Raw genomic sequence first — 25,857 nt, 5'->3', positions numbered from 1 at the left:
CCCTGAGACATGGGGAAGGTTGGCGTGAACAGACTTGGCTGTATTGGGTGCCTGGTCACCAGGGCTGCTTTTAACTTTGGCAAAGTGGACATTGCTGCTATCAATGACCCCATTCATTGACCTCAACAATGTGGTCTACATTAGTGGTCCCCAACCCCCGGGCCGTGGACTGGTACAGATCCGTGGGCCATTTGGTACCGGTCTGCAGAGAAAGAATAAATAACTTACATTATTTCCGTTTTATTTATATTTAAGTCTGAACGATGTTTTATTTTTAAAAAATGACCAGATTCCCTCTGTTACATCTGTCTAAGACTCACTCTTGACGCTTGTCTCAGTCACGTGATACATTTATCCGTCCCACCCTAAAGGCTGGTCCGTGAAAATATTTTCTGACATTAAACCGGTCCGTGGCCCAAAAAAGGTTGGGGACCACTGGTCTACATGTTCCAGTATGAGTCCATTCATGTCAAGTTTAAAGGCACAGTCAAGGCTATGTATGGGAAGCTTGTCATCAGTGAAAAAGTCCATCTCCATCTTTAGGAGCAAGATCCTGCTAACATCAAATAGGGTGAGGCTGGTGCTGAATATGTTGTGGAACCCACTGGTGTCTTCACTACCTTGGGGAAGACTGGGACTCACTTGAAAGACAAAGCCAAGAGGGTTATCATCTCTGCTCCATCTGCAGATATCTACATGTTTGTGATGGGTGTGAATCACGACAAGTATGAAAACTCCCTCAAGATTGTCAGCAATGCCTCTGCCTCACCAAGTACTTGGCCTCGGTGGCCAAGGTCACCAACTTTGGCATCATGGAGAGACTCATGACCACAGTCCACACCATCACTCCTACCCAGAAGACTGTGAATGGCCCTTATGGGAAACTGTGGTGTGATGGCCAAGGAGCTGCCCAGAACATTGTCCCTGCTTCTACTGACACTGCCAAGCCTATGAGCAAAGGTCATCCCTGAGTTGAATAGGAAGCATGACCTTTCATGTCCCCACCCCAATGTGTCGGTTGTGGATCAGATCTGCTGCATAGAGAAAGCTGCCAAATATGATAACATCAAGAAGGTAGTGAAGCAGGCCTCAGAGGGCCCTCTCAAGGCGTCCTGGGCTATACTGAGGACCAGAATGTCTCCTGCAACTTTAACAGTGACACCCATTCCTCCAATGCTGGGGCTGGAATTGCCTTCAATGACCACTTTGTCAAGTTCATTTCTTGATATGGTGATAAATCTGGCTACAGCAACAGGGTGGTGGACCTTATGGTTCATGTGGCCTCCATAGAATTAGAGCTCCCTGGACTACCAGCCTCAGTGACAGGAAGAGAGGCCCTCAGCTGCTGGGGAGTCCTTGCCCCAAATTGATGTCCCAACACACTGAGAATCTCCTGAGCTTCACAGTTTCTATCCCTGACCCCCCTAAAAAAGGGAGGGACTTAGGGAGCCCTTGTCATGTCCAATCAATAAAGTTCCCTGTACTCAGCCAAAGAAAAAAAATTCAATGTAATTCACATTATTAACAGACTAAAACAACAACTATGTGATCATGGTTTTTTTTTCTTTTCCAAGTGAGAGGAGGGGAGATAAAGAGACAGACTTCCGCATGTGCCCTGACCAAGATGCACCTGGCAAACGCCCTCTGGGACCAATGCTCTGCCCACCTGGGGCCATGTTCCTAACTGAGCTATTTTTAGCACTTGAGGCAGAGGCTCCACAGAGCTACCCTCAGCACCTGGGGCTGATGCACTCGAACCAATGGAGTCATGGCTGCAGGAGAGGAAGAGGGAGAGATGAGAGAGAGAAGAGGAAGGGGTGTAGAAGCAAATGGTCGCTTCTCCTGTGTGCCCAAACCCGGGACATTCACATGCCAGGCTCACACTCTACCATTGAGCCAATTGGCCAGGACCGTAATCATGTTAATAGAAGCAAAAAAAGGGGGGGGGGCTTTTGACAAAATTCAAGTCTCATCTATGAAACTCTCAGCAAACTAGAAATAGAAGGGAATAAAGGGAAATTTCTCAACCTGATAAAGTTTATCTATTAAACACCTACAACTAAACTCATACTCACTGGTGAAAGACTGAATGCTTTCTCACAAAAATGGTAACAAGAATGTCCACTCTCATTATTCCTATCCAACATCATACCGGAGATCCTAGCAAGAACAATGAGGCAAGAAACAAGAATGAAAGGCGTTTAAATAGGAAGTAAAGAAATAAAACTATATTTGTTAACAACATGATCATCTAGGTAAAAAATGTCAAAGAAACAAAAAAAAATCTATTTACAATATTAAGTGAGTTTAGTGATATCAGAGGACAAAAAGTCAATATACAAAAATCAGTTGTGTTTTGCCTGACTGGTGGTGGCACAGTATATAGAGTGTCGACTCAGGATGCTGAAGTGCAGGTTCAAAATCCCAAGGTCTCCAGCTTGAGCACTAGGTCACTGGCTCGAGTGTGGGAATTATCAACATGATCCTAAGGTCACTAGCTTGAGCCCCAAAGTCACTGAATCAAACAAGCTGTCACTGGCTTAGCTTGAGCCCCTCAGTCAAGGCACATATGAGAAGCAATCAGTAAAAACAACTAAAGTGAACCAAGTACAAGTTGATGCTTCTCATCTCTTTCCTTCCTCTCTCTCTCCCTTCCTCAAAAAAAGTCAATTGTTTTTATACACTTTCAATTAATAATTGTAAATTGAAATTTATAAGTGTCATTTATAAGATCATAAAAACCAAAACATATAGCATTAATTTTTTAAAAAGTATATGCAAGATATGTATGAGAGATCTCAAATAGGACTTAAATAATTGAACAGATATACCATGTTCATAAATCAGAAGACCTATTATTAAGATGTCAATTCCCCAAAACTGATATATAGACTCAGTACAATCCCAATCAATATTCTAGGAGGCTTTTCGACATTGACAAGCAAAAAAATGAATAATAATCAAACCATTTGACAAGAAAACAAGTTAAAGGATTAAAATTACCTCATTTCATAAATTTTAAAGTTCTAATAATCAATAACTAATAGTGTGGTATTGGCATAAGAGTAGACATATAGATCAATGGAACAGAATAAAGCCCAGAAACAGAGCCATTCATGTATATATATATATATGGTCTACCGGAAAGTTCTGTTCATTTTTGGAATAAAACAAAATACAAATTTTTCTTACCATCAATAAACTTTATTAAATAATATAATTGCCATTATTATTAATGATTTCTTGCCAGCTTGAGGGCAATTTGTATATCCCATTTTTGAAAAATGTTTTATCTTTTGATGTGAAAAATTGAACCAGTGCTTGTTTGATATCTTCTTCATTTTTGAATTTTTTGCCCTTCAAAAAATTTTGTAAGGACCAAAACAAGTGATAGTCGGAGGGTGCTAAGTCCGGGGAATATGGTGGATGCGACAGACATGCTTCTGTAGCATTTCTTCCTTGTTGAAATTCGTAAAAATTACAGTGGTGTAAATGAACTTTATCAGTAGCCATAGGTACACTATGGCTTCACACATAAGACTAACGTGAATCAACTTTGTTTTAGTTAATTTGCTACGTCAGTATGTATACATTAAGTGATAAAAATAGAGAGGCGCACATGCGCCAAATAAACATGTGCTTACGTGTCGAAACTTGTGATAGAAATGGACAGAACTTTCTGGTAGTAGTTCTTTATATATATATATATATATATATATATATATATATATATATAGTTAATTCTTTTTTGACCAAGGTTCTAAGGTAACTCAATGGAGAAAACAGTCTTTTTCAAAAAAAGAATTGTGATCTTAAACTATAACACATATAAAAAATTAATTAAAAAATGATCAAATGATCATAGAGGTAATATGAAATGTTTCTGACCTTAGATTTAGGCAAAGATTTCCTATAATGAACATAAAAGATATGAACCTTACAAGAAAAGTTGGTAAATTGGACTTTCTCAAAATGAAAAGTTTCTGTTCTTTGAAAGACTGTTAAAATTATGAAAAAACAAGCCACAGTGAGAAGTATGTGCAAAGCACATATCTAATAAGGGGTTTGTATCCAGAATTTATGTAGAACTCTCATAGCTCAATAATAAGAAAACAAATCAGTTTAAAATATGGGTACTAAAATTTGAATATGGCCAAAAAGTAAAATGTTAATAGAAGTATAAATTACTGTATTTTGTAGTTAAGTGGGGTCTTGGCAGTTTTCCTTGCTGTTTGGGAGTGTGGGCTGGAAAAGCTTTAGACCAGAGGCTGGGTGTGAATATCCGGTGATTTATGTGTACATTGGGATGTGGACATTCAAAGTCACTGGAAGGTCAAGATGCAAGGGGGCTTCTTTTCTGTGGCTGTCTTTCTTTCATTTGTGTATCTATTTTCCTCATCTGCTGTCAGGCCTCCTCCCTGGTTCTGCCTCTAGGATGCACATTATCTCTCCTGCCCTTGCCTATGGCCATTTCACCCCCATCCTCCGCTTCATGCCTTTCCCTTGGAACCATCTTAGCTGCCTCTCTGGCCAGAGCTGCCCATTTCTCCCCTTCTCTATGGGGGGAGATCCCCGAGCCACCACAGAATCTGACTGGGCTGCAAATGTAACCAGTTAAAGGAAATAACAAGGCTCATGGGCTCAGGATAAAAAGCAGCATCTGTACAGGGAACAGCCACTCTTTATTCTTTTATTTATTTATTTATTTATTTGTATTTTTCTGAAGCTGGAAACGGGGAGAGACAGACAGTCTCCCGCATGCGCCCGACTGGGATCCACCCGGCACGCCCACCAGGGGCGACGCTCTGCCCACCAGGGGGCGATGCTCTGCCCCTCCAGGCGTCGCTCTGTTGTGACCAGAGCCACTCTAGCGCCTGGGGCAGAGGCCAAGGAGCCATCCCCAGCGCCCGGGCCATCTTTGCTCCAATGGAGCCTCGCTGCGGGAGGGGAAGAGAGAGACAGAGAGGAAGGAGAGGGGGAGGGGTGGAGAAGCAGATGGGTGCTTCTCCTGTGTGCCCTGGCTGGGAATCGAACCCGGGACTTCTGCACGCCAGGCCGACGCTCTACCACTGAGCCAACCGGCCAGGGCCCACTCTTTATTCTTTTAAAACATCCTCCCTGGTATCTCACTTAAGCCTTAGGATGGCTGTAAGGCTGGTGGCCAAGGCCAAGCAGGTTCACATTGGATTCCAACAGACAGTAGAGGAACTGTGGATCCAGAAAGCGTTGGGCCATTTCCGTTTAATACAGTCTCCCAATGGCAGACGAGCAAACAGACTCTTCTCACAGCAGCAAGCAAAAGAACAGTAAAACATCCCCTTACAATAGTGGACAGGCAATCCGCCATCCACTCTGAGGGCAAGCACCCTAGCCTTACATAGACTATACACACATGGCACTGCCACGTGCTCACGCACTAATCAGGCAAAGTGCTTGCAGCCAAAGGGCGTGCCGGGTGGATCCCGGTCGGGCGCATGCAGGAGACTGTCTAGACTGTCTCTCCCCGTTTCCAGCTTCAGAAAAATACAAATAAATAAATAAATAAAATAATAAAAGAATAAAGAGTGGCTGTTCCCTGTACAGATGCTGCTTTTTATCCTGAGCCCATGAGCCTGTTATTTCCTTTAACTGGTTACATTTGCAGCCCAGTCAGACTCTGTGGTGGCTTGGGGATCTCCCCCCATAGAGAAGGGGAGAAACGGGCAGCTCTGGCCAGAGAGGCAAGCAAGCCTAACACAGCTGCTTTCTCAACAATGGCCTTATGCAATAGAATGAGTAATAGCCTCACTTTACAAGGAAAGAAACTCAGGGCCTTTCCTTTCTTGCTGCCATCAAAATGAGCGAGCAAGAACAGCACCTTGCCCACAGAATGCCTGTAGTCTTGCAGGAGACGTGATTGCTGAGCTGGATGCAGGCTTTGCAGGCTCAGGTCTGAGTCAGCCTCCATTCGCCAGCTGTGTGACTTTAGGCAAACCAATATCCTTCTCTGAGCTTTCATTCCCTGTGCTCTGCTGTGATAACACTACCTGACTCTCAGAGTTATTAATGATGATCAAATGCACATGAAGATATAATTCTTCTACAAGGAATTCATTTAATTTTTTACTTAGTGAAGACAAATCTTTTTATTTTATTGTTTTGGTGAGTGTCCTTTCTCACTCATTTTATTTTGAACTATTAAACCTAAACATTAGACGTCTCATGATATGTATATAAGTAAAAATGGATCTATTTCCTCCCAATTATTTGAAACTATTCTTTTCCTTCTCCATTTTCCTATTTCCCTTCTTCCTTCCCTCCCTCTGGCCCCCTAAACATCACAGACCCTTAGTCCATGAGTTCTCTCTGTGCCTGAGTCTAACTTAGAAAAGTTTGACAGAAGAAAAAGTAATGTTTATGCACTCTTGGTGAGAAAGAAAATTGGTGCTGCCGCTATGGAAAACAGTACGAAATTTTCTTAAAAATTAAAACTAAAGCTTGACCAGACAGTGGTGCAGTTGATAGAGTGTCATACTGGGACCTGGAGGACCCAGATTAGAAACACTGAGGTCACCAGCTTGAGTGTGAGCTCATCTAGCTTGAGCGTAGGCTCACTGGCTTGTGCATGGGGTTGCTGGCTTGAGCATGAGATCGTAGACATGACCCTATGGTCGCTGGCTTGAACCCAAAGTTGCTGGCTTGACCTAGGGGTCACTTGCTTTGCTGTAGCCCCCCCCCCCTCCCGATCAGGGCACATATGAGAAAGCAATCAATGGACAACTAAGGTGCCTCAACAAAGAACTGATGCTTCTCGTCTCTTTCCCTTCCTGTCTGTCCCTATCTGTCCCTCTCTCTGACTCTCTCTTTGTCTCTGTCAAAAAATAAATAAAAACTAGAACTACCTTATGATCTGGGAATATATCTGAAAGGTATGAAATCCCTATCTCAAAGATCTATCTATACTGCTGTATTCAATGGCCAAGATACGGATAACCTACCTGTCCACAAGCAACTGGGTAAAGAAAATGTTATAAATATGTATGCATGTATGTATGTACGTATGTGTGTGTATATATATGAATATAATATGTATGTATAAAATATGTATGTATGTTTGTACATGAACATTATTCAGCCACAAGAAAGATGGAAATCTTGCCATTTATAACAACATGGATGGAGCTTGAGGACATATGCTAGGTGAAACAAGTCAGAGAAAAAAAATTACTGTATGATAGCCGTTATATGTGGAATCTAAAAAAGGTGAACTCACAGAAATAAAGAGTAGAACAGTGGTTACCAGGGGTTGTGAGGAGGGTATGGGTGGCAGGGGAGATGCTGGTCGAAGGGTACAAATTTCCAGCTATTAAATAAATAAATTCGGGGGAATCTAATGTACAGTGTGGTGACCACAATTAATAATATGGTATTATATAATTGATAGTTTTTAAAACAATAGATTTTATATGTTATCACCACACTCAAAAATGATAATTATGTGAGAGAATGGAAATGTTAACTAACCTAATTGTGGCAAATAGTTTACAATCTATATGTGCATCAAATCATCACATTGTACACCTAAAACTTACATATTTAATAGGTCAATATCTCTGTAAAGCTGGATAAGGAAAAAGAAAAAATCAGTTGTTGGCAAGAAAATTATACGAGAGAGAGTAAATGCCGCCTAAGCACATTGTGCGGGTTGATATGATGAAGAAGGAGAATACTTCATAGGAGACAGAATTAACTTTGCATAAAGTTATCTTTTTTTTCTGTTTTAGCAGCATTTATTTAGTTAGCAAGAGAAGAAAGAGACAGAGACAGATAGGGACAGGCAGACAGGAAGGGAGAGAGATGAGTTCTCTTAAATTCAGACATACTCGTGCCTCTGGGCCTGATCAGTCCCCAGACAAACTCAGAACCATCTCTGCCAAGGAAACCAGGGCCCGAAGTGAACAGTGAGAGAGTCTGGAGGGTCATCCCTGTTCTTTGTCCCCCACATTCCTGTCCTCAAAGCCCCCCTTTAATATCCTACTAACAGCCCCTTCCACAGGCCCATCTGGGCTTGGCTGTGAGGGAGAGAGGCGGCCAGGCGTACACAAAGTGGAGACCTGACCCGGACCCCAGAAGACATCCCTGCATTGTTCTGAGGGAGGCCCAGGCAGCCCCCAGGCCTGGGGAGGGAGCAGGTGGGGCTCAGATGGCAGGCGGCACCCTCCAGCCAGACAGATGGAGGACAAAGGGGCACACAAAGGAGGCAAAGGCACCAGAGCAGTCCCCCTCGAGGGCCTGAGCTGCAGCCACAAACGAGCTGCACCTCAGAGCATGGTGACACAGGGCACAAGGGAGCAGCCTGCGTGCTTGCCAGTGTGAGCTGGGACCCAACAAGTTTCTTCATTCAAATTCCACTGCCAAATTCTAACTCCCGTTTACAGACAAGGAAACTGGGTCTAAAGAAATGCTTGTCCAGGGTCACACGTCAGGATTGAAACCAAGCAGCCTGTTCCCAAAGCCTGTAATGTTGACCTACTTCACTGATTCTTCCTACATGGTAAATACTGAGCTCTTGGCCTCTTGCACACAACTTCTAGCCAAGGTCAGAAGGACAACACATTAAAATTTCCTCAACTTGTGTTTTCCAGAGCCAGGAAATTCTCAATGGGGACAAATGAACCAAGAAGCCAGATTGCTTGACTAGAGATATTCATATCACAATCAAACGTGTTTTCAGACATTTAAAATGACTGTTTTTAAAAAGAGAGAGTTTTGGACCACACACAGTTGCACTGAAGCACAACCTGTCTGCACAACTGCGGGCTCCAGTGAACACATTTTGCAAACATCTGGAGGTGGTCTAAGCCATCGCTGTGCATCACTCCTCCCAGGGGTGGGGGCTGCCAATTCTAGGGCTCCCTGGTATTACTGAGGAGGAAGGATGGCAACATGAGGTGGCTGTCACGCAGAACACAAGCTCTGTCTCTGTGAAAAAAGAATAGAAATAGAACCATTCAAGAGAGGGGAGGTAAGAACAGGGACATTCATCATTGCCGAGTGCCAGACTTTTATAGCTCCTGTTGACTCCTCAAATAGGCAGCAGCAGCTCTTTTTTACAGATGAGGACATGGAAGCTGGAGATGGTGAGTGATAAAGGGGCATCTGTGTGTCTTCCCTGCTGAGGGTTGAGGCCTCGTCTTTGGCAATAGCAATGCATTGCCCTTGCCCCACTCACAGCCTACTGTGGTTCAGGGGAGGTTGCCTGGGACCCAGATGCAGCCCCCACAATATTCAATCCCTAGGAAACAGAGATTGGGGCAGGAGTATGCAGGTGACTCGAGTCAGCCAAAGAGATTTAGTCCTGGGGCTTCTGCTGGCCTCCTGGGAAGGACAAGCCCTCTGTCCACTGGAGTGGCAGAAGAGAGAGGTGGGGAGTCAGTCTCAAGAGGTTAAGGGACATCATGTGGAGTAAGGCCTTCCTGAGACTGAACCATACAGAGTAAGATGAGGAGATGGGTGAGACCCAATCCTAGGGTCCTCTGAGTCCTGCATGGCTTGAAGCCTTTCAGGTGTGTGAGCAAAGCAAAGCAATGTCCAATTTTTATTAAACACACTGGTTTTCTTTTTCCACTGATTTCCCTTTCCTTCCCTGCACAGATGGTGGGGCTAATCGTCTTCCTCAGTCATGTTCTGTCCTCATGAGCCACTAGAAGGTCTCAGGGGCAGAGTGGGTATGTGGGAATACCTGACTTCCAGCCTCCTTTGCAGTGTGTGGGGCAGATGACGGAGTTCTTGTCCTCCTTTCAACTATTTATTCTCCACTTGACTATTTCTCCCCCCCCCCCCCCGATAATTCTAAAGTAAATTCTAGATATCTTATTATTTTACCCTCAGATAAGGATATTTAAAAATCATTACCAGAATACCATTTTCCTAGCCAACAAAATTATAGTAATTTCTTAAAATCATTTACTACCCAATCCATGTTCATGTTTCCCCAATTGTCTTAAAAACATCTTTTTGTAGTCAATTTATTCCTATCAGAATCCAATTATGTTCTTTTTGCATATGGTTTATGTGTCTTAATGTCTTTTATGTTTATTTTTCTCTATAATAATAGCCTCTTTTGTTCTTAACTCTACATTATTTATTTCTTGGAGAAAGTCATTTAGTCCATAGAATTTCTAACATTCTGATCTTGAAGGGTTTTATCCTCATAATATCTCTATTTATTTATTAAAATTATTTATTTGAAAGAGAGAGAAAGGGGGCGAAAGAGAGAGAGAGAAACATCCATTTGTTGTTCCCCTTATTTATGTAGTCATTGGTTGATTCTTGTATGTGCCCTGACTGGGGATCGAACCCACAAACTTGGCATAGCAAAATAATGCTCTGATCTACCTGACCAGGGGCCTCACAGTGTTTCTTTATTTCTTTATTTTTTTTTTTTTGTATTTTTCTGAAGCTAGAAATGGGGAGAGACAGTCAGACAGACTCCCGCATGCGCCCGACCAGGATCCACCCGGCACGCCCACCAGGGGCGACGCTCTGCCCACCAGGGGGCGATGCTCTGCCCCTCCGGGGCGTCGCTCTGCCACTCTAGCGCCTGGGGCAGAGGCCAAGGAGCCATCCCCAGCGCCCGGGCCATCTTTGCTCCAATGGAGCCTCGGCTGCGGGAGGGGAAGAGAGAGACAGAGAGGAAGGAGAGGGGGAGGGGTGGAGAAGCAGATGGGCGCTTCTCCTGTGTGCCCTGGCCAGGAATCGAACCTGGGACTTCTGCACGCCAGGCTGACGCTCTACCACTGAGCCAACCGGCCAGGGCTCACAGTGTTTCTTAATATGTTTCTCCACTTCTTGTATTTTCCATAAAGTGTAGTAAGATCTAGCATCATGGGTTGATTCAGGTTCCTTTTTCTTTGGCAAGAATACTTCATCGAGGTGCTGTGTGTTTTTTATGATGTCACATCTGGAGGCACATCACATGTGGGTGCTGCAATTTTGCTGATATAATTTGTAAGGGTTCAGGTCTCAACCTGATTTATTCATCCTAAAGCACCCTTACCTTTCACCTCCTGGTTTTAGCAGCATTAATGATTGTGGCTTATATCCATTATTTCAATACGGGTCGCAAATGGTGGTTTTCTAATTGTTATGTTCCTTGGTTTTATTAACCATAATTCTTTTATAAAAATATACATTTCCTCATCAACTATTTGATAACTCTGAAATAGAGACCATCTAGTAAAGACAGAATGAATGCTTATTTATTTCCTTTTATTTACCTGTTTTCAGGATAATAACTTATTTCCTACCAAACTTAAACAAAAAACTCACCATAAGTTTCAAATAAGTACTATTTAAAGGGAGTTTAGAGTACAAAAAAATTTCAATACATTGTACTCATTATTCTTTTTGATGCTCAAAGTGTCTCATCTTTGGCACTAAAGCCCCTGCAAGCTGGACTCTGTCTCCTTTCCACAGGACCCAATAATCCTGAGAACTTCTTTGCTTTCTGGCACAAGGTGTTTCAGGCCTATCTTGTCCATATCTGACCCCAGCCCTGAAGTTAGTCATTTCTCCAAGGAGCCCTGGTTCCTTCTGGTGGTAAATGATGCTTAAAAGAACACAATCGCTTTACAAGCCCTCCCCCTGTGGAAGTGAAGCAGACAACAGTGCCCGCAATCACCGGTCAGATCTTTTCTGTGCAGCCAGGGGAGACAGACACTGCAAAGCAGCCTTACACTATTCAAGATTTTGGCCTCTGGCTGGCCCTGCCGGAAAGGACCATGGAGAAAAGCCCAGAAAAACCAAGCCCAGCTGTCTTCACATCCTTCCCGCAGAGCAACTGGCCAAGAATTGACAGGTGTGAGGCGATGGTTTCCTGGAGACCTGCTTCCTCTGCTCACCAAGCTGATATCTGAAACAAAGTGTGCCGGGCTTCCTCCTGGCATACCCAGCGGGGCTATGGCTAAGTGTGTAATTGTGTGTGTGTACGCAAGTAGAGGTAATGTTCCTGAGGGCTTTTGGCAGGGACCTTACAATTTAAACCTCCTAGCCACCTTAGGAGCTAAGTACCATTTCTATCTCAATTGTACGGATGAGGAAAATGAGGCTCAAGGAGATTAAGTCACTTGGTTAAGATCATCTTATGAGTAAGAGGACAGGCTACAGTGTGACCTGAGTCTCTTGGACTTTATTATAATGAAACTCCCTAAGCCTGGGGAGGAAGGTACTTCCACAATATCAAAAACCCTAGCAGCACCAGCAGCAGCAGCAGCAACTGAAATTGCTAAATGCCACCCCAATATTTATTTATTCTCCCTTTGTTCTTATTATAAGAATTCTGACTTTACTCTGGAGGACAACGTGCACAGCTGAAAGACTTCATTTCCCAGCCTCCCTTGCAGTTAGGGGCAGCCAAGGAGATGTACAAACAGAGTTATTGGGCGGGACTTCTGGGTCAGCTCCTAACAAGGGGAGACAACTGCAGGGTACCCCCATTGCCCTCGCCTCTTTCCTAACTTCCTGCTTATATCGTGGCCAAGATGATTGGAGTTTGACTGTTATCTTGAGTTCAAAAACAGCTTTGAAAATGTCAGGCTTAACTAAGAAAGGGAACAGAAAGATGAAAAGAGCTTGGGTCCCTAATGGCAGAGGAATAGATTGACTATGACCAAGAGTCTCTCCTTGGTCAAATCTAACCAGACTCCCCTGAACTCTCTTTCCAACTAGGCCCTGATTTTTGAGTTTCCATGTTTATCTCTGTCCAATTTTCGCAAGACTCCTGCTAAGTCAATTTAGTGAGAAGCCCCCTATCCTCAATACCTGGTCACCCTGGATATGGGAATGACCTCCTCCTTGACCATCCTGCGGGTGCTACTGGTTCACCCTGGACTGTCTTCAGCAAGAACCCTGGTAAGTCAGTTTAGCCAGGATCCTCCCTTACCCCTGATGTTTGCTCTGAGTCATTTTCTATCCACTAACTCGCCCCTATGCTCCTTGGTGATAAATCCCCAAGTGTCCTGGTTTGAGGTACAGCCTGATCTCTCTCCCTAACTACAAAACTCCATTGTGGTAGCCCCCCTGAGATGGAGCAGTTCTTATTACCATCTTTAATGTGTCATAAATAATTTTTTTCTTTGACACCTAACTTTGGACTTCATTTATGGGAGAGCGAAACACCTCTCTCCTGTTTAAGTCATGTATTTGGGTATTTTGTTCAGGGCAGATGAGTCTAATGTAAACAGACATAAATGACAACCTCAAAAGCAGAAGCACTCCAGAATTCTGCATCTTCAGTGATGTGCTAGTGTGGAGGCTTATCCGCCTGCCTGATAAAACTTTCCCTTTGTATGACAAATATTTTGTGGAGCCCTCTTTATCATTTTGAAACCAATTCACATGTAATATATTCAAATCAATATAACATTCTGATTCTAATATAAAGGAGAAATAGAAATAAAGTAATTTGTAAAAATATGTATTTCAATATATAAATGCTTGAGCACAGTTACACTAGCAGACACAATAAAGTAGTCAGATGCCAACACCTATACATAAAATTACTGTGCATGTGACAGCTTCCAATGCAGGTTAACAAAGGTGTTTTATTAGACTCAGATATAGGAATGATGTTGTCATTGGTACTATGACTTTCTGAAATGGCAAATAAACAACTCTTGGTAAAGTGTCAATCATTATGAGACAAAGCATTATCTTACCTTGATTTACATGGTAGATGTATTTTGAGAACATAAGGCATTAAAACCACACACAAATACTTTGTGTTTATATATATAACAGAAAGTTCTAGGAGGAGCTAATTAAGAACAGGATTTTCATTTACATTAATTTCTGGTCACACACTGAGAATTCATGTGGGTGCAGGACAGCTTTGTTGTATGAGATTGTCCCACAATAGACTCCATGCCTGCCAGTACTCCTGTACCTTCCACCTGAGCTCTACGAGCACTGCTCAGACTTCCTAAGCTCCCCCTAGTGTGTGGTCCTGTCCTCACAGAAAATTGCTGGCAGAGTGCAGTGCTCTGAAATGCAGGCATAAAGTGTGCAAGTCCCAGAATGAAAGCAAAGTTGCCAAAATGAGAGTAGTGTTTCTACTTCATGCTCCTGGATACCCTAGAGTCGGGTATCCTTGTCCCCATTTGCCAGATGAAGAAGCAGAAGACACTGGGAAATCACTGATGCTAAAACAGCTGTGCCTTGAACCCCTCAATGACTTCAATTCCAAATCTCTGAGAGATCTAACAAAGAATGAGGGAGACCAATCATCAACACAACTCTCTCTGCTTTAAACACAAACACCTAGCCAACACTGCACATTTTTTCTAAGAAGACACTTGCCTATTGCCTTGGGATGGCTAATTAATCCTTGGATAATATGAAATGATAATCTAATGATGCTCATGGAAATAGAGAGGAAATGCTTTTGTGGCACGTTTCTGCTAACAGGCACTCAGCCTGAATGCGGCAGGGGTGAGTAGGCACTCTCTTTAGACTCAGCCCTGAGCTGATTTTAGCTGCAAGAATAAACATATTATAGGAGTCCTCAAGAACAGTGCTATGAGGGATCTCAATATGAAATACACAAGAATTCATATTTCTTCTACAAAAGAAAACTGGAGCAACTTTTTCATCTACTGATACCAGCTTGGCTTCGCGGAACTTTGAGCATGGTGAATTATATGGTGATTTTCCTCCTTCCCTCTGTAGGCACAGAGTAAACACTCAATTTACTGACATGCCCTTCTCATTGTTTTCATATATATTTTTAATTTTAAAGAAAAATGTTTTCTGTACTCAATTCTTCTGTTTCCAACACAAGTTTTTGCTTTTTTTTTCTTTGGATCATTGAAGACTGAGGCTGGCAGAAGTTTCTTGAAGTATAGATCAGACAGATAAAGGATTTCAATGGAAGCTCAGTCGACTGCTTTCCTCCGACTGGGCAAAGGGGGGCCCAGAAGGATGCTGCCCTTGCTGCCCTTTTCACCAGTGTTTATCAGGTTTAATCTCAAGTAGTTCTGCTGGGGTTGATACCATAATTCTCATTTTATAGATGAGAACAGTAAGAGAAGATGACTGTTCAAGTTCCCAGAGCAGGTGCCAGAGTTAGGCTTTGTATCAAGGTCTTTCAGAACGGGGAAACCATGAGGAATCTATCACGCCCTTTGATCATTACCTGTTTGAACAAATTTGCCCTCCTCACCACCGCACACAGTACCAGGTGTGCAGTGGTGGAAGTCAAATAATTTAACAACTGGTTCTCAGGCCTCATGACCATTTTAAGTATTAAAAACAATATACCAGAAGGTAACTTATTATTTCATGCATTTAATACTTAAATAAGAATGATAAAAGAGGTACACAAAGTTAGATTATGAGTTTTTGAATATTAATGAAAAAATATTAAATAATACCTGACAAAAAACAATAAAACTGTTAAGATATTTCCATGTTGCTTCATGTTTGGCGTCCTCACTTGCAATTTTTTCACCTGTGGATGGAATGAACATTATTCCGGGCGCTTAGAATACGCTGTTGCACAGATGAATGTTGAAAAAGAGTAAGGAATGTAAATTTGTGATTTCTACATTGGGTGGCTGCCCAGACACTCACCTTAGAGAGAACCTTGATTACAAGTGCCATTTTAACAACCAGTTCACCGAACTCAACAAAAAATTACGTAGGTATCAGTTCTGCTGAACCAGTGCGAACTGGCTGGATCCCACCACTGCAGGTGTTCACAGCCCATCAGACATCATTTGTGTGTTACAATGAGCTCGACTTCCTACCTTTGGAATCTGTCTCAGTCTCCAAATCTGGAAGCTCAGGGCTGCAATTGTAAATGCAGATTCTACCCACAAAGTCCTTTGGAAAGGAGCTCTATCTCCTTCGAGTTCTGTCTTTCATAAATATAACTGAGTACAATCCTATTGGTCTTTTTCCATAAACAATGAAGAACTGTTGAAGTTCTCAGTTCCAGCGAGCTCTGCCAGGATTTCTTTGTAACTCAGAAAACATTTGCTGAATATTAATAAATGAGTAAATAAACAAGAAAACTGATGAATGTATTCTGCGCTTCTGTGGAGTAAGATTGCATTCCCAATGATGGGGACGGAGAACACTGGTACAGGCCCGCTGCTGTCATTGGCTCTGCTCCTCGTTCCAACTCCTTTAAAGTGAGACCCTCTGGGAACAAAGAGGAAATTGCACCATTAAAAAGAATATTACTGTAAATCTTCGGTTTCCTGGGTGACATAACAAAGTATTTACTTTAATGCCTACTAAGTCAACATGAAATCTCATCCCCAAAAGGAGGACATAAAAAGAAGGCATTTATCACAACTGCAATTAGAATCAGAATCCAGTTGTTTTAAAGATACAATGTCAGTATTTTGCAGACTCCTCCCCTGTGGGGTAGAAAATCTGGCAGCACCCAGCTGCTATTTTCAACTTCATAATCTCATTCTGGCTAAATTATACTGTTAAATGACTAATATGCAGCCCAGTTTGCACATACACAACAGTACCAAATAGTATCTCAGAGGATAAGTATCTAATGGTGAATATATTTATTCAAATTATATTTAATTTGCCTTGTGTCATCACAGAAGACTATAAAACCATTCTTTATTTCTCTCCATGTTTTAACGTCTGCAATTCATCAGGCCTTTAGCTATCTCCCAGATTTTCCTAAAATGTTCATGAGATAAACTTTTGGGGGGTGCTCCTCTGTGGGTGAATGCTGTTTCCAGGTTTTGAGAGTTCCGGGTGCCAGCTTTAGGGCTCAAAGGGAATGAGCCACTGTGGAGCTGGGACTGGGGAGATAGAGAGGTGACAAGCCCCACAGCAGCTGCTGGGGGCCCCCTAGAGCTTCTGAAGGGGCAAGACACCTTATATCTATGTAAGTCTTAAGCTAATTCTGTTTCTAAAACCTTTTCAATTAGGATAATGTTTCAGTTGAAAGAAACATTGGGGTGGTTTTTTTCATAAACTATTTTTCATGTAAATTAAGAATTGGGTCACACTGGTAATCATTTTCTAGTTGTTTCAGGAATAGAATTATCAGCTCTTTAAACACCTTGCAACCACCCAGTAATCACTTCTGTGATCTTCCTTCCCAAAGTGCAAAACCTCAATCTACTCATAAGAATAAAATAAGACAAAAGCAAATGGCAGGTAATTTTGCAAAAGAATTGGTCTATACTTTGACAGACCAATTAGTGTCCTGAGTGGAAAAGCTGAGAATTGTTCCAGAGGAAGGAGACTACAGATACATGACAACTAAATGTCACATGTGGTTCTGAACTGATCTTCCCGCTCTACAGGATTTTATTGAAATCAGCAATATTTCAATATTGCACTGTACTTTAAATAATAGTATTTTGCAAATGTTACTTTTCCTGAATTTGATTATTTGCACTGTTATATAAGAGAATGCCCTTGATCTCTAAAGCTTAACTCTTTTTTTTTTTTTTTTTTTTTCTGAAGCTAGAAACGGGGAGAGACAGTCAGACAGACTCCCGCATGCGCCCGACTGGGATCCACCCGGCACGCTCACCAGGGGGCGACGCTCTGCCCACCAGGGGGCGATGTTCTGCCCCTCCAGGGCGTCGCTCCGCTGTGACCAGAGCCACTCCAGCGCCTGGGGCAGAGGCCAAGGAGCCATCCCCAGCACCCGGGCCATCTTTGCTCCAATGGAGCCTCAGCTGCGGGAGGGGAAGAGAGAGACAGAGAGGAAGGAGAGGGGGAGGGGTGGAGAAGCAGATGGGCGCTTCTCCTGTGTGCCCTGGCCAGGAATTGAACCTGGGACTTCTGCATGCCAGGCCGACACTCTACCACTGAGCCAACCGGCCAGGTTAAAGCTTAACTCTTAAGTGAAAAGAAAAAACAAATCTAAAACAAAATTGAATGAGAACATGTATAGTCATCCCTTGCCATATCATGATTCACTTTTTGTAGTCTCACTCTGCAGTAGATATGATTGTGAAGCTGGCATAACTATTGGGAGGAGATGGCTTCAATGATATGACTCCTGATGACGTTAATGACCTGAGTGATGCCCACTCACAACCACAGGTGAATGAAGACCTGACGGAGATGATGAAGTCAGCAAGCGAAGAAGAGGAAGAGGAACAAGAGGATCTAGGGGTTGAAGAAGAAGAGGAGGTTGGCCTAACACTCAATTGCCTTGAAGCCATGGTCAAAATGGCCAAAGAACTTCAGCGAGTGGCTCAAGAATGGGACTCTCAGATGCTTTATTCATTGCAGTTCTCACATACAATTGAGGGTGGCATGTTGGTTTATAAATACCTTCTCGCCCAGAAGAAAAAGCAGTGCCAGCAACTCCCCATAACTATTCCTCACTTGGAAGAAGACACCAGTTATGCCTAGGCCTTTAGCAAAAACAGAAGTTACGGACAAGAGTGAAGATATTGCACCACCTAATGAAGCGCCTGTTGAAGTGGCACCTTCAGAAGAGCTGTAACGCTCTTCTTGGCTGTGCAGTACATTCATCTCACTGTCATTATCTTCATCATCATCAGTACTGCAGAGCTAATTCATCATCATCTTCATCATTCAAGTTGTAGTATATTCACTGGTGAGTACCCATATAGAATTTTATATGTTGTTAAAATTATGTAGATTTAAGAGTGTAGAAAGTTTTTAAGAGCATAGGAAGTGTTTATAAGAGTGTGGGAAAAGTTATAAGAGTTTGGGGAGGGTTTATAAAGCCTTAAAAAATACATAAATAATAAAATAAATATAAGATTGCCACTTCGCAGATTTTCGCCTATCGTGGGGAGTTCTGGAGCCTAACCCCATGATAGAAGACAGATCACTGTATATAATATGCACACAGTAACAGTTTCCTCCAGTTGCTTTAACAAATTACCACAAATTTAGTGGCTTTAAATAACACAAATTTATTATAGCACAGTTTTAGAAGTCAAATATTTGTAATGGGTCTTGTTGGGCTAAAATCAAGGTGGCTGCAGGCCTATGTTCCTTCCCAGAGGATCTGGGGGAGAAAGTATCTTCTGCTTTTTCCTGCTTCTGGAAGTGCCTGCATTCCTTGGCTCATGGCACTCTTCCATCTTCAGAGCCCATGACGGTAGGTCAAGTCTTTGCCAAGATGCCATCTCTTTGGTTCTGACTCTTCTGCCTTCCCTTTTCTCATTTATAAGGACTCTTGTGATTACATTGGACCCACCTGGATAATTAAAACTGATCTCTTTACCTTAAAGTCAGCTGATTTGCAACCTTAATTTGTCTGCAACCTTAATTCCCCCTTGCCATGTAACATACTACATTCATAGGCACCAGGAATTAGAATGTGGACATCTCTGGGAGCCATTATTCTTCCCAATGCGCGTGCACACACACACACACACACACACAATGAAAGAAAGAAAAAGAAAGCAAATGTGGTAAGATGTTAACAATAAATGAAAAGTATATAGAACTCCATTTTAATATTCTTGTAACTTTTTGTGGGTTTGAAAATAAAAAATTTAATTAAAAAAAGTCTTTCTAGGCCCTGGCCAGTTGGGTCAGTGGTAGAGGGTTGGCCTGGCATGTAGATGTCCCAGGTTTGATTCCCAGCCAGGGCACATAGGAGACGTGCCCATCTACTTTCCCACTCCTCCCCCTCTCACTTCTCTCTCTCTCTTTCTCTCTCTTCTCCCCTCCTCTCCTGCAACCATGGCTTGATGGAGCGAGTTAGCCCTGGGCCCTGAGGATGGCTCCCTAGCCTCCGCCACAGGTGCTAAAAAAATGGCTCGGGTTGCAGCGGAGCAAGGACCTCATATAGGCAGAGCATCACCCCCTAGTGGGCTTGCTGGGTAGATCCTGGTCGGGGCACATACAGGAGTCTCTGCCTCCCCTCCTCTCACACACACAAAAAAAAGGTCTTTCCATACAATAGTGCCTCATGTGCCTGGCTCTGGTCTAGGTCCTGGGAGGCAAAACAGGGAGGTGGCATTCTCCCTCCAAGGGCACAGAGTTCAATAGAACTTTCAACAGCATTCAAACTCCCAAGCTACCCAACCCAGGGCTGAAGGCCGGAGAGGAGGAGCAAGGAGCAGGAGCGCAGATGGCTTTGGGGGGAGGTGAATGTTAGTAAATGAGTCAAGAAGATCAATGAGGAGACACCCCACCTGGGAGAACAGTGTGGGGAAATGCTGGAGGCTTGAGAGCACCTGGCCTGTTTGAGAAAATCAAGTCAGTCAGTCTGATGAGAGGGACAGTGAAGGTTGGAGGGCAGACAAGGCCAGGCCATGGAAGAGGGCTTCTTAGTAAGGAAACTATTTTGATCTTGAAGTTCCTGAAAAGCCACCATGGGGATTTTTACTATGGAATATTTAATGAGAGAAAGCACACTCTCAGGCAGTGACTTCTGCCTCCTGGTGTTCACACTCTTATGTAATCCTCCCTCCCACCCCCCACAACTCCAGCCCCAAGCTTGGGTTAGACCTGTGACTTGCTTTGAATGAATAGAATATGACAAAGGTAACGAGCTGTCATTTCTGAGATTCGTTTATAAAGATCTGATTTCTCTTTTGCTCACCTCTTCGCTTCCACTCATGATAAAGCCACCGGCATGTGTGCACTGCCCTATGGAGAGGCCCAGTGGAAGGGAGCAGAGGGCAGCCATTTTTTGGCTGAGAGCTGTCAAGTCCGAGGCCCTCAGTCCAACAACTCCTGAGCAACTGCATCTTGCTGAAGACCATGTGAGCAAGCTTGGCGGAAGGTCCTTCCCCACTTAAGCCTTGAGCCAATTACAGCCCCAGTTAACAACAACTTGCAGTCTCTGAGAATCCCTGAGATGGAGGATTCAAATCCACCGAAACTGTGAGGTAATAAGTGATTTGTTGCTTTAAGTTCTTAAGATTTGGGGTAATTTGTTATGCAATGATATATGAAAAGAAAAACTTTTAAAATCATTTGACCCAGCAACTGCTTGAAGAAATAGAGCATCAATTCTTTCAGAGCTTCCTGTGTGTCTTTTCTTTATTCTACCCTAGCCTCCTTTCTCCTGCCAGAGGTGACCACCATCCAGAATTTTGTGTTTATCATTCCTTTGCTTTATTATTTGAACACATGTATAATTGCCTAAACAAATTGCGTCAAGTTTTGCAGGTTTTAGAGCTATATATAAACAGAATCACACTCTATGTATGCTTCTGTGACTTCCTTTTTGGTTGTTCAAAATTAAGTTCCTGAGACTGAGCCATGTGGATCGTATGGTTCATTCATTTTCACTGATGTGAATTTCTCTGCTCTCCTGTCCTTGGACACATGTAATGTTTTCAGTGTTTTGTTATTGCAACCAGGCTGCTATGGACATTCTAATGCATGACGCCTGCAATATGTGAGCCAAGGTTTCTCCGGGGTGCGCTCCCAGTAGTGGAAGTGCCAGCTTATGTGGTATAAGCATCTTCCACTTTAGAATATAATGCAGAATGTTTTCCAAAGTGTCATATGATACCACTTTGCACTCCCCACTGGAGTGCATAAGAATTCCTTTGTTCTACACCTATTTGGGATTGTCTGATTTATTCATTTTTGCCTTTCTAATGGTCATAAACTGACATGTCATGATTTTAATTTACAGGGCCCTAATTACTACTAAGATGAACTTTTTTTTCACAACATTATTGCATAGTAAGTTTTGGTCTCCTGTGAAATGCTTGTTTATGACTTTTGTCCAGGTTTTTATTGGGTTGTCTTTAACTGATTGATTCACAAGGGTTTTTTTATATATTCTGACACTATACTTTGACAGTTATGTGTGTGTGTGTGTATTACAAATATATTCTTCTTTTTTTATAAATAAATTTTTATTTTAATGGGGTGACATCAATAAATCAGGGTACATATATTCAAAGAAAACATTTCCAGGTTATCTTGTCATTTAGTTCTGTTGCATACCCATTACCCAAAGAGAGATCGTCCTCCATCACCCTCTATCTGGTTTGCTTTGTACTCCTCCCCCTCCCCCTCCCCCTCTCCCTCCTCCCCTCCCCCACCCCTGTAATCACCACACTCCTGTCCATGTCTCTTAGTCTCGCTTTTATGTCCCGCCAATGTATGGAATCCTGCAGTTCTTGTTTTTTTCTGATTCGCTTATTTCACTCTGCATAATGTTATCAAGATTCCACCATTCTGCTGTAAGTGATCTGATGTCATCATTTCTTCTAGCTGAATAGTATACCATGGTGTATATGTGCCCCATCTTCTTTATCCAGTCTTCTATTTTTTTTACAGTGATTAAAAGCCTTTAGGCAAACTCTTGGCCAATACAGCAAGAATCCATAAAAGAGTAGTGTCCTGAATATGTTCACCAAGTCCAAGTTGGCCCCATCACCATGCCAAATCCCTGAAAAATGCAACCCAACCACAGTTCAGTCTGTTAGGAGCTGTCACAGGGAGCAGGAGTCCAGGAAAAGTCCACATCCAGAAAAAGTCCGTATGGCACTGGAATTGTTGTCACCATTCTATACTTTGCAGCTCATGTCCAAGTCCCAGTGACCGCTGCTTCTAGCTGGTAATGATTCAGATAGACTGGAAAAGCCATTTGCAGCATGCGTGGATATGGAGCTTCTGTTCTCCTCTGCCAGGTTGCTTTTCCCTGGAGCTCTGCGACTGTGGCATGGTAAAGAGAACCTTGGGATACACTAAGCTGGGTGGCAAAGGTAGATTCATAATAGAAGTTGGCAAAAGGGGAAAGAGAGCTCTAAATTAGGAGTAGGTCCCAGCCTGAAATATGAATGGGGCATTGAGGTAGGAGGGATAAAGGAAACACTATATATTAAGCAAAGCAGCAGAAAATAGGACTATCAACACCCACAACAGAGAACTTTGAGGGAAGAATAAAAAACCTGACTATTCAGGCAAAACATAGGTAAGTGGCCCTTGTGCAAATGAGATCAGTTTACCTGCTTCTTGGAAGAAATACCCTAGGCTTGTCCACAGTGTCGTAGATGGGGCCGACGGCCCTGGGCACCTTCAGCCTTCAGTGCCAAACCCCAGCATTCTGGGCAAGGTTAGGTCATAGGTGGCTGGAGCAGGGCTGGAAGAGACTGAACCCTCCCTTAGAGGAGCAAGGGGGAAGCCTACCTTCCAGTGTCCCTGTTTCCTCACAGCAGAGGCATGTAAGCCTGGCAGGCTTTAGTTCAATGACCTTCCTTTCCACTATTGAAGCAGGACCCAGATGGCATCCTATGAGACCCCTTTGGGGCGTTGGAGCCTTTAAGGGTGTATCCTAAAAGCTGGTAGTTCCCCTGATCTCTATTGGGCTTTTTCTGCCTCTTGGTACCTTAAAAGCCATGCTCAGAAGATCTCGCTGAGGGGTTTGAGGATCCCCATCCGCCTATATAAATCTTTTCCATATATCTGGAGCTATTTGGAAAAAGACAAAACAGTGTTATTAGCTGGATCTAATAAAGAAGGTAGTAGTTTGCAGGCGAAAAATATTTGGTGTCTCCTGTTCATCAGCATTCAAAAGAAATGTAAATTTTTTTAAGTAAAAAGCATGATATGGTAGACCCGTAGGAGTTCCAGGATATGACTATCCCCTTTTAAATTTTTTTTTTAAATTGACCTTAAAATGTTTGCTGAGTACACTTTAATAATACCTTAACTTTAAAGATTGTAAGCATGACAAAATACAGTAAATGCTTTTGCTCCATATGCAGGAGCATTTTCAGTTTAGCCAGTTTAGGAAATCCAATAATAGAACAATGCATACAGACCATGAGCTATAACATGCTTAGCAGCCTCTCCTGTTCTGACAGAGGTTACTATAGATCCAGAATATGTATCCACTGTAATGTGGACATACGACTGTTTGCCAAATGAAGGTATATGAGTAACATCCATCTGCCAAAGTTGTCCTGGTAGGGGTCCTTGAGGGTTAACTCCAAATGAAGGGGCAGTATAGGACCCCTTGGACAGGATTTCCCAATCTGCCGTGCTGCTTCCCGAGAAAGTTGAAACTGTTTACACCAGGCTGCAGCGTTCTGGTGATGAATAGTATGAGACTGACTTGCTCGGTCTGTCATGGTTGCTCCATATAATTTTCTTTTGGGTAGCTTGATCAACAAGGGCATTCCTAGGCCCTGGCCGGTTGGCTCAGTGGTAGAGCATTGGCCTGATGTGCAGGATTCCCAGGTTCGATTCCTGGCCAGAGCACACAGGAGATGCACCCATCTACTTCTCCACCCCTCCCCCTCTCCTTCCTCTCTGTCTCTCTCTTCCCCTCCCACAGCCAAGGCTCCACCTGAGCAAAGCCACCCCGGACACTAAGGATGGCCCCATGGCCTCTGCCTCAGTCGCTAGAATGGCTCTGGTTGCAACAGAGCAACACCCCAGATGGGCAGAGCATTCCCCCCTGGTAGGCATGCCAGATGGATCCCGGTCGGGCACATGCGGGAGTCTGTCTGACTGCCTCCCAATTTCCATCTTCAGAAAAATACAAAAAATAAATAAATAAAAGAAAAAATACACCAAAAAAAAAAAAAAAAAAGAAAAGAAAAGAGAAAAAAAAAAGGGCATTCCCTTGTGTTAAAGCTCAAGGGAGCATGGAGTGAGCTTGAGTATGTCCTATGAAACATGGAGCTCTATGTTGACATATAAGTCTTTGAAGAAGGAGGAACTGCTGAAATAGTTCATCAGCATTTGTCCCTAAGACAGCAGTCTTTATAGTGGAAACACCATAAGTAAATATTTGTTGTCTGTCTATAGATTAAAGGGGGAATATGGCAAATGCTGAAAAGCCATGATCTTTGTGCCCCTCCCCTCCCCAACCCCCTCCCTCTCCTCCCCCCACCCTGTACCCCCAACACTGTTGTCCATGTCTCTGAGTCTCATCTTTATGTCCCACCTATGTATGGAATCATATAGTTCTTAGTTTTTTCTGATTTACTTCTTTCACTCAGTATAATGTTATCAAGGCCCATCTATGTTGTTGTAAAAGATCCGATGTCATCATTTCTTATGGCTGAGTAGTATTCTATAGTATATATGTACCAAAGCTTTTTAATTCACTCGTCCTCTGATGGACACTTGGGCTGTTTCCAGATCTTTGCTACTGTGAACAATGCTGCCATAAACATGGGGGTGCATTTCTTCTTTTCAAACAGTGCTATGGTGTTCTTGGGGTATATTCCTAACAGTGGTATAGCTGGGTCAAAAGGCAGTTCGATTTTTAATTTCTTGAGGAATCTCCATACTGTTTTCCACAGTGGCTGCACCAGTCTGCATTCCCACCAGCAGTGCAGGAGGGTTCCCTTTTCTCCACATCCTCGCCAGCACTTATTCTGTGTTGTTTTATTGATGAGCACCATTCTGACTAGTGTGAGGTGATATCTCATTGTGGTTTTAATTTGCATTTCTCTAATCATTAGTGATGTTGAACATTTTTTCATATGCCTATTGGCCATCTGTGTGTCCTCTTTGGAGAAGTGTCTATTCATTTCTTTTGCCCATTTTTGGATTGGATTGTTTGTCTTCCTGGTATTAAGTTTTACAAGTTATTTATAAATTTTGGTTATTAACCCCTTATCAGACACAATGTCAAATATATTGTCCCATTGTGTAGTTTGTCTTTTTATTCTGTTCTTACTGTCTTTAGCTGTGCAGAAGCTTTTTAGTTTGATAAAGTTCCATTTGTTTATCCTGTCTTTTATTTCACTTGCCTGTGGAGACAAATCAGCAAATATATTGCTGTGAGAGATGTCAGAGAGCTTACTGCCTATGTTTTCTTCTAAGATGCTTATGGTTTCACGGCTTACATTTAAGTCTTTTATCCATTTTGAGTTTATTTTTGTGAGTGGTGTAAGTTGGTAGTCTAGTTTCATT

The 25,857-nt window shown here is 42.8% G+C and overlaps 1 pseudogene; it reads left to right on the top strand.

The window, feature by feature from the left end:
* The first annotated feature begins 9 nt into the window (after positions 1-9).
* LOC136382401 (glyceraldehyde-3-phosphate dehydrogenase-like) lies at positions 10-1,370 on the top strand (annotated as a pseudogene).
* The last annotated feature ends 24,487 nt before the right edge of the window (positions 1,371-25,857 follow it).

Source organism: Saccopteryx leptura, chromosome 10, assembly GCF_036850995.1.
Source record: "Saccopteryx leptura isolate mSacLep1 chromosome 10, mSacLep1_pri_phased_curated, whole genome shotgun sequence".
Classification (NCBI taxonomy): Eukaryota; Metazoa; Chordata; class Mammalia; order Chiroptera; family Emballonuridae; genus Saccopteryx; species Saccopteryx leptura.
This window is presented reverse-complemented; position numbering and strand designations above follow the sequence as displayed.